This window comes from Glycine max, chromosome 5, assembly GCF_000004515.6.
Source record: "Glycine max cultivar Williams 82 chromosome 5, Glycine_max_v4.0, whole genome shotgun sequence".
NCBI lineage: Eukaryota > Viridiplantae > Streptophyta > Magnoliopsida > Fabales > Fabaceae > Glycine > Glycine max.
Window position 1 is genome coordinate 24515583 of NC_038241.2, and position 19047 is coordinate 24534629.

The 19047-nt window shown below is 31.1% G+C and overlaps 1 long non-coding RNA gene and 1 pseudogene across 1 annotated transcript; both read left to right on the top strand.

Moving 5' to 3' along the window:
- Positions 1 to 5154: 5154 nt before the first annotated feature.
- LOC106798830 (pyruvate kinase 1, cytosolic-like) lies at positions 5155 to 7219 on the top strand (annotated as a pseudogene).
- Positions 7220 to 13055: 5836 nt separating this feature from the next.
- On the top strand, positions 13056 to 16656 carry LOC106798897 (uncharacterized). The gene is made up of 3 exons (XR_001388563.3): positions 13056 to 15695; positions 15781 to 16291; positions 16431 to 16656. It is a non-coding gene; the product is annotated as an uncharacterized lncRNA (long non-coding RNA).
- The last annotated feature ends 2391 nt before the right edge of the window (positions 16657 to 19047 follow it).

Below are 19047 nucleotides of genomic sequence, written 5' to 3' on the forward strand. Positions count from 1 at the left end.
AACAAGCCTTAATTGGGTTGATTGATTGATACTAATTTTAGGAGCTATTAAGTTATATATTAATTTTAGGGATTTAATTTTACTTTTTAGTTGTCTTGTAAATTAGCTAGGATTGTTCGTCGTTCCTTATTAAGATAATATATAAAATCAATCTAGATATTATGGTACCAGTCTTGAATTCACATTGATGGAGATAATGTCCTCTTGTATATATTTTGTCTTTCTAGTGTAATATAATGCAACGTTATCAATGGCGGATGGTCGAAGGCCAAAATTCCGCCATATAAACACACCATTGTAACTCATGGCGGGCTTCCCTTCACAAATTGTCTATGGTGGCTGGCAAAAAATCTGCCATGCCATTTTGCCATGATGGGCGCCATGATCGTTATTTAACAACACTGATACATAATAGAGAAATTCATTTTTCATCCATCAAATAAAATGATTTTTTAGCAGTAGCTAGTAAGATTCTATGTGTATTAGGTCTCCACTATAATTCTCATACCTCAACATAGTGGAAAATACTCATAGGCTTGGCACACTTAGGTAAAATTATAGATTTTTAATAGCAACAGCTATGTAACTGTCATTTTTGTTGAAAATCATCTTAGAAAATAGAATTTTTAAGATTGTTTTTCAAAAAATTGTCTTAACAAGTTTACTTTCTAACACAGTTTTTTTTTTTAAAAACATCTTCAAATCCTCAATTTTTTACATTTTTAAAACAAAAAAGATATTCTAAGACGATTTATGTGAAAAACGATATAGAAACCAGCTTTGTAAGACGATTTAAAAACCATGGTGAAAAGTATTGACTTTTCACGATGACGGATTCAAAGACGATTCAAAATCTTCTTCAAAAGTGTCAAATAACCGACTTTAAAAGTCTTTTTTGTAGTAATGATTTTCCTGTTTTATTTTATGATATTTATTTTAAAAAATAATGTAGAGACATAGAGTATTTCTTTTTTCCCTAGTGAGCTTTTGTACAATATATAACTCTCATGCTTGAGGTCACACCACACTCACTGTAATATTGTGCTTGAGACCACGACTCGTGTTTTCTTTAGTTGTAATACGGTGAAAAAAGTGTGGGATGCTTGCTATTCGTGGGTTAACCTTAGCGGGGTGCTATACGCCATACAATCCACACATGCATTTTTTGCAAAGACACCTATATTCGTGGAAACATGCAAGAAATAGAATTGTGGCATGGTGTATTGTGTGCAGTTGATTACAATATAAGGAAGATGAGGAATTATTAATGTATTTAATTTCAAGGGGCATATCTTTGATAAGGAAAAAGAAAAACTAATGCAAGAGATCCTTTTTTTCAGCTTGGTCGTGGATGAAGTGCTGACACGTATCAAACATGGAATAATGCTATAGAGGATATAGGAGTATGAGAGACCAAACGATCAAATTAGAGAAAAAAAAAATTTCTGATAAGTTTTAAATTAATATTTGAAAATGAATAAATCATAAAAAAATTTAAATTATGACTTCTTATTAATTTAAATAATTAATTTAACTAAAAAAGCTTATGACTTTGAAGCCATAAATTATTTATGACTTTTAATAAAAAAATTTAAAAAATTAAAATATTTACAACTTCAAAGTGATGATTAAAAAAAATAAGAAGCCGTAAATCTTTTCATAACTCTAATAAAAAAATAAAAATTATAAATTAATATACCACTTTATACTCAAAAGTTGTGAAATATCTATAACTTATCAAATATTAATTTAAAATTTACCATCATTTAATACTTTTAAAAAAAATCGTCCCCATTTTTGGTTTCCCCGTTATCAGAGTCCTCATGTTGTTGGACTATTTAATGTGTCAACAGTAATAATGTAGGGTGGGTTTTGGGCAGTATTTAGTGTGTATGTGGTGGGGTAGTCAAACAGCTCGGGATTGGAGCTAATGGACAAGCATTTGAAAGTGTATCTTCCAATAAGCAGTTGACAGCTATATAGACTAGTGTAATTGACGGGACTCCATAGATGAAATTACATGCCCATTTTTACATTTTAAAAAACTACATATATTTTTCTTTTATTTCTTCTTAAAACTTGTACATATCATTTTTAAAAATTTAAAAAATTAAATATATTTGTCTTTTGTTTAAATCTATACAAATTCTCCGATCTGTTTTTGGATAGAGAAATTTAATAAGATAATTCAATTTTTTAAAGAATTTTAATTATTTTTTAATTAAATAAGGTGTTTGAATAAAGAATTTGAAAATAAATTAAAATTTCAGTATTTTGTTAGGATATTTTAATTAACTTAAATATTAGGATTTTAAATTCTTTTAAAAATTAAAGAATTTGAAATTCATTTTGCGAACTCAGGACACAATGCAGATGTTCCTCTCGCTCCTTCCTCTCTTACAATAGTTCTCTCAGTCCTTTCTCTCTCTCTCTCTCAACGATGATCTCTTACTCATTTCACTCTCAGATCTCTCTCTGTAATTCAGAGAGCACTCAATCTCTCTCTCAAAGGACTCTGACTTCTTCTATGAAACATAGTTTGTCTGTCTCTCGGAGGTTAGGTTCTCTCGCTCTCTCATCTAAGTATTATAGGGTTTTTTCTTGTTCATCTTTGTTTCAATCATGCTTTTACTGTTTGGTTTCATTAATTTGCATTTTGTGTCTATAATCTAGGGTTTGTAGGTTGCATTTCCACCAAACTTTGTTGGATTTGGATTTGAGTTTGTTTGATTTCATTATTGATATGCAATTTGTGTGTATACTGAGATTGGTCAAACTTAAAGCTAGTGTATATGAGGGTGTAAGAGAATAAGGATAATGCTCAAACTAATTGTATGACCTATAACACTTTTGCTTGAGTTTACACTTTTCAAAATATTGAATAGGTTTTCTCTGCTCTGATGGACACTTTTTTGTTGGTATACTTTCTTTATTTGGTTTGATTATATTGAAGTTCTATAATATTGTTTTCTAGCTTGCTTACTTCTAGTTTGCTTCTCGGCATGGTGTGTTTGATGATTTTAAAAAATGTTATGTTTAGTTGAGGTTCCCTTTTTCATAGTGGTTTTGTGTTTATAAAAACAATTTTATCACACATCAGATAACATGTTGTGAGAAGTACCTGTTTTAGTCTGATGATGAATTTGAAGTCATCATTCATTATTAAACACTTAGTCCAAATACTTATGAATCACATTTCCACAAAAGTATACTATGCAACTGTATAGATTTTTTTTTATAGATAAAGGCAATAAAATAGATATTGATAGGACACTGAAAATGGAAGCTCATACAAAATTACTTAACCATTAAATTATTTATCATTTTGGAGGTCCCATCAAGGAGTCATAATTTTATGGCCAGACGAAGGAAAACTCAAACTACAACTTATACAATTCCACTTGGTGTCACTACTAGAAATGTGTGTTTTTACGACAATCATTCTACGACGGTTCTTTTGGAATCGCCTTAGAAAATGAGCTGATGACATTTTTGTAATTATCTTACTGAAAAAAGCCTTTTACGACGCACATTCTAAGATGGTTATTGAAAACTGCCTTAGAATGTGTGTTGGTCATAAAAATTACGACGGGTTTTATTAAAAAATCGTCGTTATCTCAATTGAATTTAAAAGCCCTATATATGAGTGGTCCACGCGCAACCAGCAAAACTAGCCTCCATCAACAAGTTTGTCTCTCGAATTTTCGCGGCCGCCCTCCGTCAACAAGTTTGCCTTCCCTCGATGAAGAGCTCCCTCGCATGTGAAGCCCTTCATCGAAGCGCTTAGTTCCCCTAAGTGAAGCCCTCCCTCGTGCATCATGTTTCTCTCACTCGCGGCATTGTCTCTCTCATTGGGCAGAAACCCTAAGCCCCAATCCCACAAAAGATCAGAAGCAGAGGCTCCGCATCCAGTCCCTGACCAACCCCTTCTTCTTGGGCTCTAACTACAACCAGCTTAAACCAATCCAAACCCCACTTTCTCCTCGATTTTTCCAGAGATAGCATACGCTTTGAACTACATGCCTGATAGTGCGCTTTCGTTGAGTGATAGAGTGGGAAGTAGTAGTAGGCAGAAAGTGAAGGTGCTTAGCGTTCTTGATACCTTGCCTCCTATTGCGGAAACTATGAGTTCTGTTATGATGGAGAGGCACGGGGTTAGGCCTGAGCATGGTAGTGTGGAACATGGAGGAGGGTTGTCTCATGGGAAATTCGGAGCTAAGGGGAATGGGAGAGTTATTGGGCCTGAGCAAGCGGTGAAATTGTTGCAGAAGGTGGTGGCACATATTTTGATGGGTGTTGGGTTTGAAGGTGCCATGGAAGGTTCTGTTGAGGACTTCTCCGAAGTATTGAGCGGACAAATATGTAAAATAGGAACAAATTTGAGAGTGCTTGCTGATAGTTACAAGAAATAGTGCTCGACCATTGAGCTTCTGAAGATGTTGCTTAAAACAGTGGGGTTTAGGTGATTTAGGTGAGTTTAAACACTTTCTAATTTGTAAAGGTGAAGTGAAGCTTTTTTAGCAACTGCTTGAGGAATCTTTGGTTTCTGTGTTATTGTATTTTTCCACTTCTCTTGGGTTTTATGTTGAAAATAGACAATGGGGAAGGAGCTGAGAGTTTGTTATTTGATTTTGACAGGTTATGCTGGACACGGTAGGCACAGAGATGCAAGTTGTTAACAAAAGTGAGAGAGCAATCTCACTTGAGGCAAATGGTCAGGTTGTTCTAACTCCCGATCAGGGACAAGAAGCCTCTTCAGAGATATTGCCTATCAATTTTGATGGACTGGCTAAGGTTTGTTGATATTTTCCATCTTGTCATAATATGAGGCGACTTTCTTGCATGTACATTGTTTCCATGGAATATTAACTCAAATGGCTTCATCTGATTAACTTTCTACGTTTTACTGCTTATGCAGTGCATGCTTGATTCCTACATGGAAATTTTCTCTTTGTGACCCAAAATATCTTTAGACATCTTCTTGAATTGTAATTTGTTGCTTGCATAATTTGTAAATTTTTTGTTTCAAAGCAATATTTTGTGTTGTTTTGAACCCCAATATTTATCTTTATTCTTGTTATTTATAAGCAGTGAAGAAGGGAGACACTATTTTCATTGGTCAATACTTGTTCATAGGAAGTGAAACTACTTCTAATGGCTAGAGGTAGTATTATTGAACCCAGAATGCAAAGTTTACCGCAATAGGTCTCTTTTTACTATTATTTCAGTGTTCTTCGGTATCTTTTCAAACGATTTATATTATGCCTTTCATTTGGGTTGAGTTTGTATTGATATATTTTTAATGTTCATGAACCATTTATTTTAGTCAATAATGTGATTTCCTGTAGTTGAAATTAATTTTGTTGAATTGATATGCTCTAAACCTAAGTGTGGCTCTAGGCATAAAAAGCATATCCAACCTTCTATTTGCATGATGAGTTCTATCTGAAGTTGTGCAAGTATCTGAAGTCAAAGGGCAAGATGTTGTTTGTATTATAAAGAACATAGCTACATTGGTTGGGTCATTGTTCACTTTGCATGCCTCTCAGATTCATATTGATTTGCCTACTCTCACTGAGAAAGACCAGGAGGTAAGTTCTACCTTTAATTAGTATGTTAGAATGATTTACCTTTCATTGCCCATGTACATTTTTCTATGCCTAGAAAATAGGTTTCCTTAGTTTTAGGTTTATTTTACACTTTTACTTTATTTGTTTCAGGTTATAAGCTCCTGGGGTGTTAAAAACAAAATTGATTTTCTGTCATTGTCATATACTCGACACGCTGAAGATGTTCACCATGTAATTTGAGATCCAAATCCTTTATATGTCATCTCAGAAACTCACATTCTAAGAGATGTTTTCGGTTTTCTATTAAAAAACCTTTATATGTTTGTGATGCAGGCTCGTGAATTTCTTTCAAAGTTAGGTGATCTCAGCCAAACTCAAATTTTTGCAAAGATTGAAAATGTTGAGGTGAGTTTGCATATCTTCGTACAGACTAGTGTCCTTTATAATGAGGTTAACCTCTAATGCCAGTATCACTGTATCTGATGTTGTCGTTAAGTGATGTAAAAGACCGTAGAATCTTTACCCGCATGAATTGAATTTATATTTATATATGATAAATAAAATGTTGCAATCCATTCTTTTCTGGTTCTAATTTGAATTTTAAGATGCTTTCATATCAAATCTTGAATTATAACAGGAAAATTATGTTATTCTTTTTTTGTCAGTTAGTGATTCCCAGATTTCAATAGTTAGAGAGGGTGGAAGGACAGGGGTAAAGCTTAAATAGGATGGGTGGAATGGGGGGACATTCTGTTTTTATATCAATTGAGAACTGAGCATTAGCTTTGTTGTAGAAAAAGGGAAACTGTCACATGGGGGTGGCCCTTGGATGAGTTATCCTATTTGAAATGTCCCTCAAAACATTGGCTCAAGTCTTTGCCTTCCATTTCATGTCCTTGTAGGCTGAGAAAGTTTTCAATCAAGACCTATATTTTAAAAGGACAGTCAAGTATGTTGGAGAACCCATGACTCACTTGGAATCTATTGCATCCTCCACGGTAATTTACATTTTTCTCTTATGTTTTTAATAGTATTTGCTTGTGCGCCTTTCTTTCTTTCTTGTAGAGATGGGTGGGGGGATCGTCAGGTTTATGCCTCTTGCTTTTGCTTTATTGGTATAGTATGGTAGATTCTTAAGTGTGCTTATTACATGCTAATGTTTTACTTGTTAGGTACGAGCTGCAATTAAGGTGAAAGCATCTATTATAATTTGTTTTACTTCATCTGGAAGGGCTGCAAGGTACTTTCTTATGAGTAATTAGATATCCTTCAATTAATATCTATATCATTTCCTGCATCTTCATTTCACCTTTATCCTTAATTCTTTTTGTCCAAAGATGTTACATGTACTTGTCTACTTGCCAGATTGATTGCAAAGTATAGGCCAACAATGAACTATCTGTTGTGATCCCCCGACTTAAGACAAACCAGCTAAAGTGGAGCTTCTGAGGGTTGAATTTTAAATGTTGAGTTAGCTGCTTATTTTCTGTTAACTATTTGTGGCTGTTATTAATTCCCCTTAAGAGATTGGGTTGAATAGATCAACTGCCAACTTTCATTCTTGGGAAGGCTTACATCTAATACAATTAATATACAACCGTAATGAATATTTTATAAATAATATTAATACATTTTAATTTTACTGTTGAGTATTCTCAGCATATCATAATTATAATATTTATATCCTGTGTAAAGTAAGTAGATACAACCACGAATTGTGTTTATGTTTGGAAGATGCTATTGTACTTTCTTGGATATGGACACCCCTAATTCCATCTATTGTTTAGAAAAATTTATTTACCAGAATGTGTTGTGTTTACATTGGCTTACACCTTGCTTACCAAACTTACTAAGAAATTCAATTTGGGACTCAAGCAAGACAATCACTTATTGTGAGAGGTCTCTTTCCTATGCTTGAAGATCCTCGACATCCTATAAGTTTTTTCTTTTTGGAATTCTACTTAGTTATATTTCATTCTTGAGTTGATGGACATTGTTCTGTTGAGATTGTTCTTTGGGGATAGAATTAGATGCTGAAAACAAATCAGGGTTAGCTGGACTTTGGGGTTATGTACTGATAGTGACGTAGTGACATCTTCAATGCATATTCTGTCTCTAGAGTTTCTTGTCTCTCTAGTTAGATCTAGAGGCAAGATTAGTTTGGATCCAAGCATTATTATTATTATTATTATTATTATTTTAGTTATGATCAACCTTTGGCTAGCACTTATGATATCTTCATCAAATAAAAGAAGATTAATTGACTACATAGTATATTTTGTGGTGGAGGCCAGGGTGTCCATGGGTGGCCTGTTGGGAGTTGTCTTGTGTGCAACCATGTGAAATTCACTAGCTTATATGAGTTGTTCTTCGTTCATTGATAAATGGGATTCGTCGAGCCCATAAAGACATTTCCACTTCCTTTGATTAAGAGTGAAATAAGAATAAAAAATAAGAAAAATAAAAACAAAAGAGGAATAACAGAAAATATATTATTTGCATGGACAAAAATAAGTAAGAATGAAATACAGATTTTTCTATATTTATTTATATGAATAGAAAAGATAGTAAAAACAAAGAATTAAATTATACTAAAATATTAATACTAATTAAAAAGTTCAACTTGAAAATTTTGAAACTTTATATTATATCATTCTTACATAATATAAAATTATTTATTATTTATTGTTAAAAGGCTATTTTTTTCAAAAGACTTCCGTCCTACACTTTCCCTTGGGACGGGAATCTTTTCTTTTCTCTTTCGTGAGTCTTAAAAAGAATCTTATTTCTTATAATTTATTTTTGAGATAAATAAGTACATTAAATAAGTAAGAAATAAAATAAAAATATCTAATGAGTTTCATTCTCATGTCTTTTTATTTTTCTCCTTTATTATTTCTGTTTAACCAAACATAATTACCTTTTTATTTTCTATCTGTTTCTCTCCTCTCCACCTTATTTCTCTTTTTCCAAATTAAAGTTTGTTTGACTGAGTAGATGTAAAACAAAGAAAAGAAATTAAATACAAGAAAAAATGTAAAAATAAATTATCAAATTTTTATCTCTAATTTCTTTCTTTTTGATGTAATTGAGGTATGTAAAACTTTTATTTGATACCCAATTAATCTTCTTTTCACATACCCAGCAAGCATGTTGGCCATGCTCCTTCTGATATCTTTATCAGAGGTGGCAACCAGCGATTTGAAGGAGGGTGAGCTATATATCACTTTTCCATATACATTCTTATATTTTAAATAGAATATCTATACATGTTTTCAAAACACTAGTTAAACATTTAAATATATAGTAAATTTATGAAAAAGACATATTACTAATATATTTTTGTTATAAATATTCACCGAAAAAACACATTTTTGCTATAAATGTTTTATAATTTTTTGATGACCTAAATATTTTGTCTTTGTACCTTATACATTTTTTTAAAAAAAGTATCCCTTTATTTTTTTTAAAAAATGATCCTTGTAAAATTCAGTTTTTCACTTTTGTTCTTATTATTTTCTTTTTATGGTAAATGGTTCATGTGTTAAGATCTAATGCATGTGTTTGCAGGTGAGGTTGTCAAAGTAACTAATGAACAGGGTGATGCCAAATTTGTTGGTGGTGGTGGTGACCTTGATGATTTTATGGTCATTTGTTTTCCTCCTCCCCCTCCTTATGGCCGGGGTGTTTACTACAAATACGTTGATAATATTTCTCAAAAGAAGCAAGCAGATAAATGCTATTGTGGTTGTTGTTGGATGATAAAGTCGGGAGATTACAGACAATGCTGCCAAGAATACTATTGGTCGCCTTGAAGTGGTGGTGCCTCCCCTTGACGTATGTGGTGGCTATCCAGGCCTAACTACAATATGAGGAGGATAAAACCCACAATTGAGATAGTGTTCAGGCTTTTAAGCCCTGACCTTCAAAAAAATATCTATATAATATCATGAGTTATACGTGAGAGGCATGGATACATAGTAAGGTCTGTCTTTCTTACCACTAGAGATATTTCACAAGTAGCTGGAAATAATGTTAGTACTAATATGCATTGTGACAATGTGACAAGTTTTAAGAGAAAAACTCAAATATCTATTGTATGTCATAATTAAATCGTGGCATATACTCTCTAGCAACCTTTTCTACTCTCTAGCAAGACCCAACTAACTCTTATTGCAGTAGAAGCTTTAAATGAAAACTCATACGCGAAAAATAAACTCCAAAAGAATATCTAATAAAATGATTACTTCTTGCTTGAGTTAACATAAATTTGTATTAAATTTGCTTGAGTTATATGTCCTGTATTAGAAGACTAATATGATTTTTTTAATTCTCTGGTATTGGCCTATGATCATGATTTTGTCAAGAGCTTTTTTCATCAGAATATTGGTGGAGAAGATGTCAAGGTTCTTTCTTTCTTCATATCTTCTACTCATCTTTAAGTATGCAATGATATATATTTCTTTTAGTATTTCTTTTGCTACACATTAGAATGGTCTGAATGAATGATTGTTATAATATAGTTAGAGACAAAAAGAATTTTCTTACTCATTAATTAGTTGAATGGTCACACGTTTTTATCAATTATTATGTGGCACTTAAGTAGCAGTGTATTGGTGTCAATCATTGAAATATAGCTGGCATGGAGATGACTACAAAAAATGAAATTAATTTTAAAAAAAAAATACATTCTAAGACGGTTGTCCTTAAGACCGTCTTAGAATGTGGTACATTCTAAGATGATTGTCTTTAAGATCGTCTTAAAATGTGGTATATTCTAAGACGGTCTTGGGCAGGAACCCATCTTAGAATTTTATACATTCTACGACGGTTCAATATAATCGTCGTCATAGATGTCCACACTTTCTACGACGTCTGATATGACGATGGTCGATAACCGATGTTGTAAGCTACAAATAACCGATGTAGTACGCTTTTATTGTAATAGTGTGTCATTACAATGGGACTCCTAACACTGTGTGTTCCATCTTCTTCAACCCAAACAAGATCCCTAAATGAGATATTTTCCTTCTTGTACTTGTTATGCTTAATCACAACATCGTAGCTCTACTTCCCTTGGGAATTCCTTTGCTAGTTGTCTCTTCCACTTTGCCCAACTCTCTAGTCTCAGCAAAAGCACCAACTATTGGGATGGGGCTTTTAGATGGGGCTTTACCAAGTAGTAGAGAAGGATTGAGAAATGACTGGTTAAACACAACTAATGGAATGAATCTTCAAGTGTAACTAACCAGGAAAAGAAAGTTATTAATAAATTATCAATTTATGATTATGGAAAAAGGTTTGCCATACAACTATTGATGTTTTTGTAGAAGCAATTGCCTTTGGTGTTTTGATGATGATCATGATGATTTGATGCAAATGATGCAAATGGACTTTTCAAGTTTAAATTCAAGACAATGATTCAAGAATACAAGCCACAACATCAAAATGATCACTAGTATTTTAGGAAGGGAATTCCTAATTGATATAGCAAAAGGTTTGGCCAAGTAATTTAAGTTAAAAAGTGTTTTTCAAGAGATTTACTCTCTGGTAATCGATTACCAGAGGATGCAATCGATTAGCAGTGGCCAAAAATGATTTACAACAGCTACTAAATATTTGAATTCAAATTTTAGACTGTGTAATCGATTACACAATATTGGTAATCGATTACCAGCAATTAATAAACGTTTTAATTCAAATTTTAAAAGCTGTAATCGATTACACAAATCCTGTAATCGATTACCAGACAAGATTTTCAGAAAAATATTTCTAAGAGTCACAACTTCTCAAATGGTTTTTACATGACCACCAATGGTTTATATATATGTGACTTAGAACACGAATTTGCTCAGAGTTTTTCAGAACAACAAGTGTTTATTCTCACAAAGAGAAAAATTGTTTTATCCTCTTAAGAATTCCTTGGCCAATCCAATTGCAATTCATTAAGGAATCATTTGAGTGCTCAGATTGTAAAATCTATCTCTTTCAAGAGAGATTCATTCTTCTTCTCTTTCTAATTCTCTAAGGGATTAAGAGACCGATGGTCTCTTGTTGTAAAATAATTCTGAACACAAAGGAAGGATTGTCCTTGTGTGTTCAGAACTTGTAAAAGGAGTTTACAAGATAGTGGAACTCTCAAGCGGGTTGCTTGGGGACTGGACGTAGTCACAAGGGTGTGGCCGAACTAGTATAAATCTGAGTTTGCACTTTCTCATCCCTTAAACTCTTTTATTTATTATTTTTTTATATTTATATTCAGATTGTTCTATTTGAATCAATATTTAAGAAGTTCATTGTTAAGGGAATTTGTAACTTGAATAGAAAGTGAAATAGAATTTTAATTGGGGAAATAGTTTGTAATATCTTAATTAAACCCCCCCTTCTTAAGATATCTGAGGCCACTTGTCTAACAGTTTTGCTTTTATAGTGCCGGCTAGGCCCTTTAGTTTAAGATTCTGTGGGACACAGAGACTTGTATGGGAGTAAGAGAGGGTCTATAGGAGTATGGTAGATTCCTCACTCGTAGAAAGCATCTAGCTAGGTATACAAAATAGGAATAAAAAGAAAAATTACTTCATAAAAGAATACTATATATACTTTAAAAAATGCTTTTGGAGTCTAATTTGTCTAGGTGTTAGTATTAGCATTTGCACTATAACTATTTTTTACTCCATCACATTGATGATACTATATATGTTATTATTTGTCCTTTACTTATAATCATTGCTTGACTTTCTTTTCATTTCTAATTCTAATTGCTTATGGATGCATTGTTGTACTAGCTAGTTTGTGGGGTGTTGCATGCCCCGCCACTCAAATACTTTACCTCCTCTTGTATTTCCAACTAATAGAAAAGTAAATTCTATTGATAACATAATGCATGTTTAGGTTAAAGTTTATAAAACTTAACTTTGAAATGGTTTTAATTTTTCAAATTGAGTTTGAAACTTGATTTTAGGCAAAATATAGATGTGCAAAGTGCAAACTTAAAAATCCAAACATAACCAGAACCTTCCACTACATGTACTTTAACTACACGATGTAGAGTGTGGACTTTCACGAATGTTGATTATGTTTTATGTGTAAATAATTATTTCAGGTGTTCTATTAATTTCCTTTCCACATATACTCTTTCAAAACTTTGGAACAGTTTGTTGAAAACTTTTCTTCATTATAATAATCTTTTGTATATGCAAAATTTAATTTGATATGAATGTTCACAGAAAATATAGATAGTTTATATTTGCCTATTATTGTTTTGATCGAGGATAAGGCTATCAGGCCATATATTGTAAATCATGGTAATTGAATATTCAAAATGTATAATAAACTTGTTGTTGCACCAGGATTTCAATACAAATTTAAACATTTATATGTGAAATTTTTTAATTACTATGAGAAATAGAACTATATATCTAATCTATATAATTATAAATAAATATTAGTGATCACATATTATTTAAAATAATTATAAACATTTATTTTTTAATCTTCATCATTCATATATAATATAATCACATAAATAATTTTTTTATAATCATAAGTTTTCATTTAATGATTAAACATATTGAGAATGATAAAAAAATATAAGTTTTCATTTGATACATTTGATATGGATTTTGAGTCTTTGGCACTATAATAAAATAATATTATAATCACATTCCACTTTACGCCTTTCCCTGGGCCCAAAATTGAACATGGCTGAATTTTAGGATGTAAAATAAATAAAAACCGAAGTTTATGAAATGTAATGAAAGCCATTTTTTATTCCTTCATTTTCATTTATATATATAGACACACACACACACACCAAACCTATAGTTACATTTTTACAAACCCATTTATGTTTCTACTTTTCTGGTTAAGATTTTTGGGTTTGTATGTGACTTGTGAATGTTTTCATGTCTTGCCACTTCTTTTTAGGTCTATAAATCTTCTGACCTTTGTAAATAATTGTGTTGTGCCTCATAGTTAAGGGAAAGAAAACTTTACCAATAATTCTATGCATCATATATACTATTTGTTATTTCCTTTTTTTCTTCCTTTGTCATAGAGCTTTTGTGAATAGTTTATTAAAGTTAATGACATCCTTTGTTATTATATTAATTTTCTTTTAGTTATATAGTTTGGATAGTCAAGAAATGGAAAGTAGTATAGTTGATGCTTAAGTTGCTTCAAGAAAACATTGAAGACATGAAGAGGAGGAAGAAGAACTTGAACAAACATTTTTCATTATTGTTAGTGTTACCACTATGCTTTTGGGTGCAATGACTTGGTATCATGACAAGTACTTTGTTAAGGAACCTCCCCAAAATTTGGAATTAAAAAAGCATAGTTTCCTTAATAGTTTATACAGGGGAACAAAAACTGATTGCATTGAACAATTAAGGGTCAGTAAAAAGACATTTTTTAAGCTTTGTAGAATTTTACAAGAGAAAGGGAAATTGGTAAAAATAAGAAATGTTCCTATAACTCAAGTTGTGGCAATGTTTTTGCATATCCTTGCTCACAACCTAAAGTATAGAGTTGTGCAATTTAGTTATTGTAGATCCATGCAAACAATAAGTTGGCAATTCAAGAATGTCCTGCGAGGTAAAATGAAAGTAAGCAAAGAATATTTGAAGTTCCACGACTATAATCTAGAGGGCTTGGTGGAAAACAAATGGAGATGATTTAAGGTAAGTTTGTCATTTGTTAGTAATTATAAGGTACTTTAAATGATTACAACTTATTTTTTATTTTGAAATGTTTTTAGAATTCAATTGGAGCACTTGATGGGATACATATTCCAGTAACAGTTGTTGCAGAAGATAGGCCTAGATATCGTAATAGAAAAGGTGATATCTCTACAAATGTTTTAGGAGTTTGTGGTCAAGATTTAAGGTTTATATATGTGTTGTCTGGGTGAGAATGGTCAGCAGGAGATTCTCGAGTATTGCGAGATGCTTTGTGTCGTCAAAACTATCTCCATATTCCAAATGGTAATATCATGAAATGATGTTACTTTATTTAACATGTAAAAGAAATATGCATGATTTTTTATACATAATATTTTTTTAAACCAGTGTAGGTAAATATTTTCTTGTAGATGCAGGGTATACAAATGGCCCTAGATTTTTAGCACCTTATCAAGGGACTAGATATCATCTTAATGAGTGGATCAGAAACCCCCCTCAAAACTAAAAGGAGTTATTTAATCTTCGTCATGCAAGTGCAAGGAATGTTATTGAAAGGTCATTAGGGTATTGAAGAAAAGATGGAACATATTAAGAACTCCTTCTTTTTTTGATACAAAAACACAAAAGAATTATTAATGCTTGTTTCATGCTACATAATTTCATAAGAGATGAACAACAAAGTGATCAAATTTTGGAAGCCCAAGACTTGGAACTTTTATTTGTTGTTGACGATGAGTTAACCAATCAACAAATGGAAAGAGTCACAAGTAATATCAGAGATGAAGTCACAACTATCCAAGCAAGTGAGGAATGGACAAGATTTTGTGACACTTTAGCAATGAATATGTTTGCTACCTATCAAATAAGAAGAAACTTTGATTAGGGAGATGTTTTTAGTGGATGCGGATTTTGTTTCTTATGTGCAATTGACTCTATACTCATGTATGTGTGATACTTTGGATTTTTGTATTTCATAATACTTTGGATTATGTTTTCTTTTTATGTGTAATTAACTTACTTTTATAGAATGCTAATTTGATGTGTCTTACCTTTATATATATATATATAGATTATTTTTTTTTGTCTAGAGAAATGGAATCAAGAGATGTGAAGAACAAGTCAAGTGGAAAAAGAAAGTTGTCTAGTGAGAACACAAGAAGTTACTTTGCATGGGATTTGGAAATGGAGTGTGTGCTAGTTGAGGTGCTTAGAGATCATAGAAATTTAGGCAATAAAGATGACGCAAATTGGAAAGCAGTAGCATACAAATCAAATTTTGTCCAAGCGTTTTGGAGTTCACCTCATGGCAGAGAATCATTTTAAACTTTTGAGAACATGGTATGGAATTGTGAGTGATATTCTTAGTCAAAGTGGATTTGACTGAGATAGCACAAAGTACATGATTACCGTTGAAAATGAAATTGCATGGAATGAATATGTTAAGGTAGTCAATCATTTTAATTTTATTTATTATTCAATTGTAGTTATTGTTTGTGTTGTTATTAACATGTTTATATTTTTTTTTCAAGTCACATGAAGAGGCCAAACAATTTCGATTCAAAGTTATTCCTAATTGGGATGATATTGTAGACCTATGTACAAAGGATAAAGCTACTAGACTTGGAGTAGAAAATGCATTAGATACATATGATATCATGAGCAAAGAAGCAACTGAAGACGAAGTAATTCATGGTGTGAGTATTGACATAGAGGGACCAAGTTCTACCACAAGAAAAACATTCACCCAAGTAAGAGTGAAGAGAAAGAAGGGATGATTTCCTTAATGAAAGAAGTAGCTGAGTCATTGAAAGAATTTGTTGAAGTGACTAAGAAGAAGATGGAGAATAAAAGAAGCTCAAGAAGTGGTACATGAAGTGGTGAATGAGCTAGATAATATACCTAATTTTAATGGTGCACTTCGACATAAAGCAATCGATTGGTTGACAAAAAATCCCATTAAGTTTGTGATTACAAAAGCTCTTCCATTGGATGAGAAGGAGGATTACATCTCGTCTTTTATGCATTGATGCCAAATTAGAGGTACATTTGATATCATGACAAGTATATTGTTGTTGTATAATTATGTTTTACATTTAGATCTCTCATTTTATATAAAACAATTATGTTTTAACAAATACGATTTGTTCGGTAGCACTTAACATTATGTTTTCTTCTGCAGAAAAGATGTGAAGGTAATCCTGTGCTACAACAAAGACAATTAGAAAATTTGGAATTATTTTGGAGATTGGACTTATTTTGTGACTAGATTTTGCTTCAGTCCAAGTTTCTTTGTGTAATTGTATTATTAGCCAATGACTTCTGCAAAAAACAAGTTTTATTTGTAGGCTTTTAAATAGCATTCCAAGGTGAAATGGTACATTCATACTTCAGATTTCATTGTAAAAAAAAAAACCTTGTGAATTTAAATTTGTATACTTTTGATGTTGTGGTGATTCTAAGATCACATTTAATATGTCATTTTATCTACTAAATAGTTCTGCCTTATTAGCTTATAGAGCTTTGCAGTGAGCCGTAAATGGAATAATGATTTAAATAGTTGAATTAATATATTTTTAATTGAAAGAGATTAAAATAGTACATATTTATTGGAATACCACATTCAACAAATAGTACATAAAATTTATTAATGAAAAAAATAATTATTTTAATAAAAAATTATTTTATTCAAATATAAAATTTCAAAAAAGAATGCATTTGACTATTTTATCAAAATAAGAAAATTTGAAAATGAAGAAATATAATTTCTTTATCCAAACATAGAATTTTAAAAATGAAAGAATTTAAATTGAAGTATTTGAAATTCTTAGAATTTAAAATTCTTTAAATTACCTCATCCAAACATCTCTAAATGTCGTCTAAATATTTAATAGTAACAAGTCATATGCGCTGACAATTTTGATTAAAAAAAACTGAAATATGTTTTTTCATCTCCATAAATATGGAAATGTTTGAAATCTGTTACTGCAAAAAATTATCAATTTCTCGTACTCGCAAAATTTAAATATATTACTTTTTGACTCAGAACTAGGTTCGGGTATATCCAAACCTACATGTATGTTGTTGTAGAAAGTGTCAGATTTTTAATTTTTTTACATTGCTCATATATACAACCGATGCAAAAAAGTTGAAAAGTTTGACACTTTCTACAATAGCATCACTTAGGTTTGAATGTACTCAAACATAATGTTAAGCAAAAATTTAACAAATTTAAATTTTGTGAGGAAGAAAATAAAAAATTTACAATTACGGATTCCAAACATTTTCGTATTTATGAGGTGTGAAAAACATATTTTAGTCTTTTCTAATCAAAATAGCCAACATACATGACTTGCTACTGTCAAATCCTTAGATGACATTTAATGAGTTTGTGTATGTTTTAAAAATACAAGAGAAACATGTGTAATTTTCTTAAACTTTTAGAAAGACATGTAATTTCATTAAATCTTAGTGAAAACATGTATAGGATTTTCAAAAGGAGGGAAAACATGTGTAATTTCCTTAAACCCCAGTCATGTGTAATTTACTCTTATTATTATTATTATTATTATTATTATTATTATTATTATTATTATATAAAAAAGTTTAGGTAAGTTGAATCTCAGAAGTTCACTAGAGTTGAGACAAATCTTGAAGACTTAATGAGCGTTTAGAGGCATTTGTAGATTGTTCACCTACCATTTTTATATGTGTGTTACTTACCAACTCGATTAACCTTTATTGGCTAGTACATTATTTTTTTATATGGGCTTTGTATATATTCGATTCATACATGGTTGTAACTCGGTACTTTTGGTTGACTTGGTGGTAAAGGAAGAAAGAATGGAGGAATAGGTTGTGGGTTCAAATCCTTTTGCCAAAAAGACTAATAATTAATATTTACCGATAAAAATAAAGAAAAAACATACATGATAAATACTTAATTTGCATATAAAATAAAATAAAAAACTCTATAATATTGTGTTGTAGCAAAATGTAATTTCAGTTATTTACATGAGTGGAATTGAGTTTGCAAACTCTGCTAACTCAATTATAATAATTTCATCAAAGCATATAAGACCGTAATTTTAAGAAATAGTAGAATGTGTAAGTTCGACATTATTCGCACGAGATTATCATGTCAAAACACATATTCAATGAACATTGAAAATAGCATTAATAGCTGCAATCATTTACATTTATAAAATTGAGTTTGCAAGGTCTACCAACCCATCATTGTCAAATATATATGAATAATCACAGTAAAATGTAAAAGACTATAATTTGAATAAACTTTATGATACTTATTTTCCATTCTTAAAGAAAAATAATAATAGAATTCATATAAGCAGATGATTTTCTATAGCAAAATGTAATTTTCTTTATTAGTCAAAGTCCACCTTAAATAGATACTGAAGAAATAGAGATAAAATAATTTGAATAAATTTAACCACTAACTAAAGTAAGCAGATGATTAAAGTTTTTTTTTTTTCCGAAATATGAGTAGAGTTAATTAGTTCTACTTGCAGAGAATAAATAATTGAGAATGAGATTTACAAGATAATCGTAAGTTTTTTTTTTCTTTTCTTTCTATTTTTTGAAGGAGTTTTATCTTTTCTTTCAGGCACCACTAAATTGATCACGGGTGAAACCATCACATATTAAAACATTACCAACACTATTAGAAAATATACTTTTTACATCGGTTATTTATGACTTTCTATATCGGTTTTTAACTGATGTTAAAAGTATTATCATTAACATCGGTTTTTTAAAATCGATGTTAACGTAAAATTGAC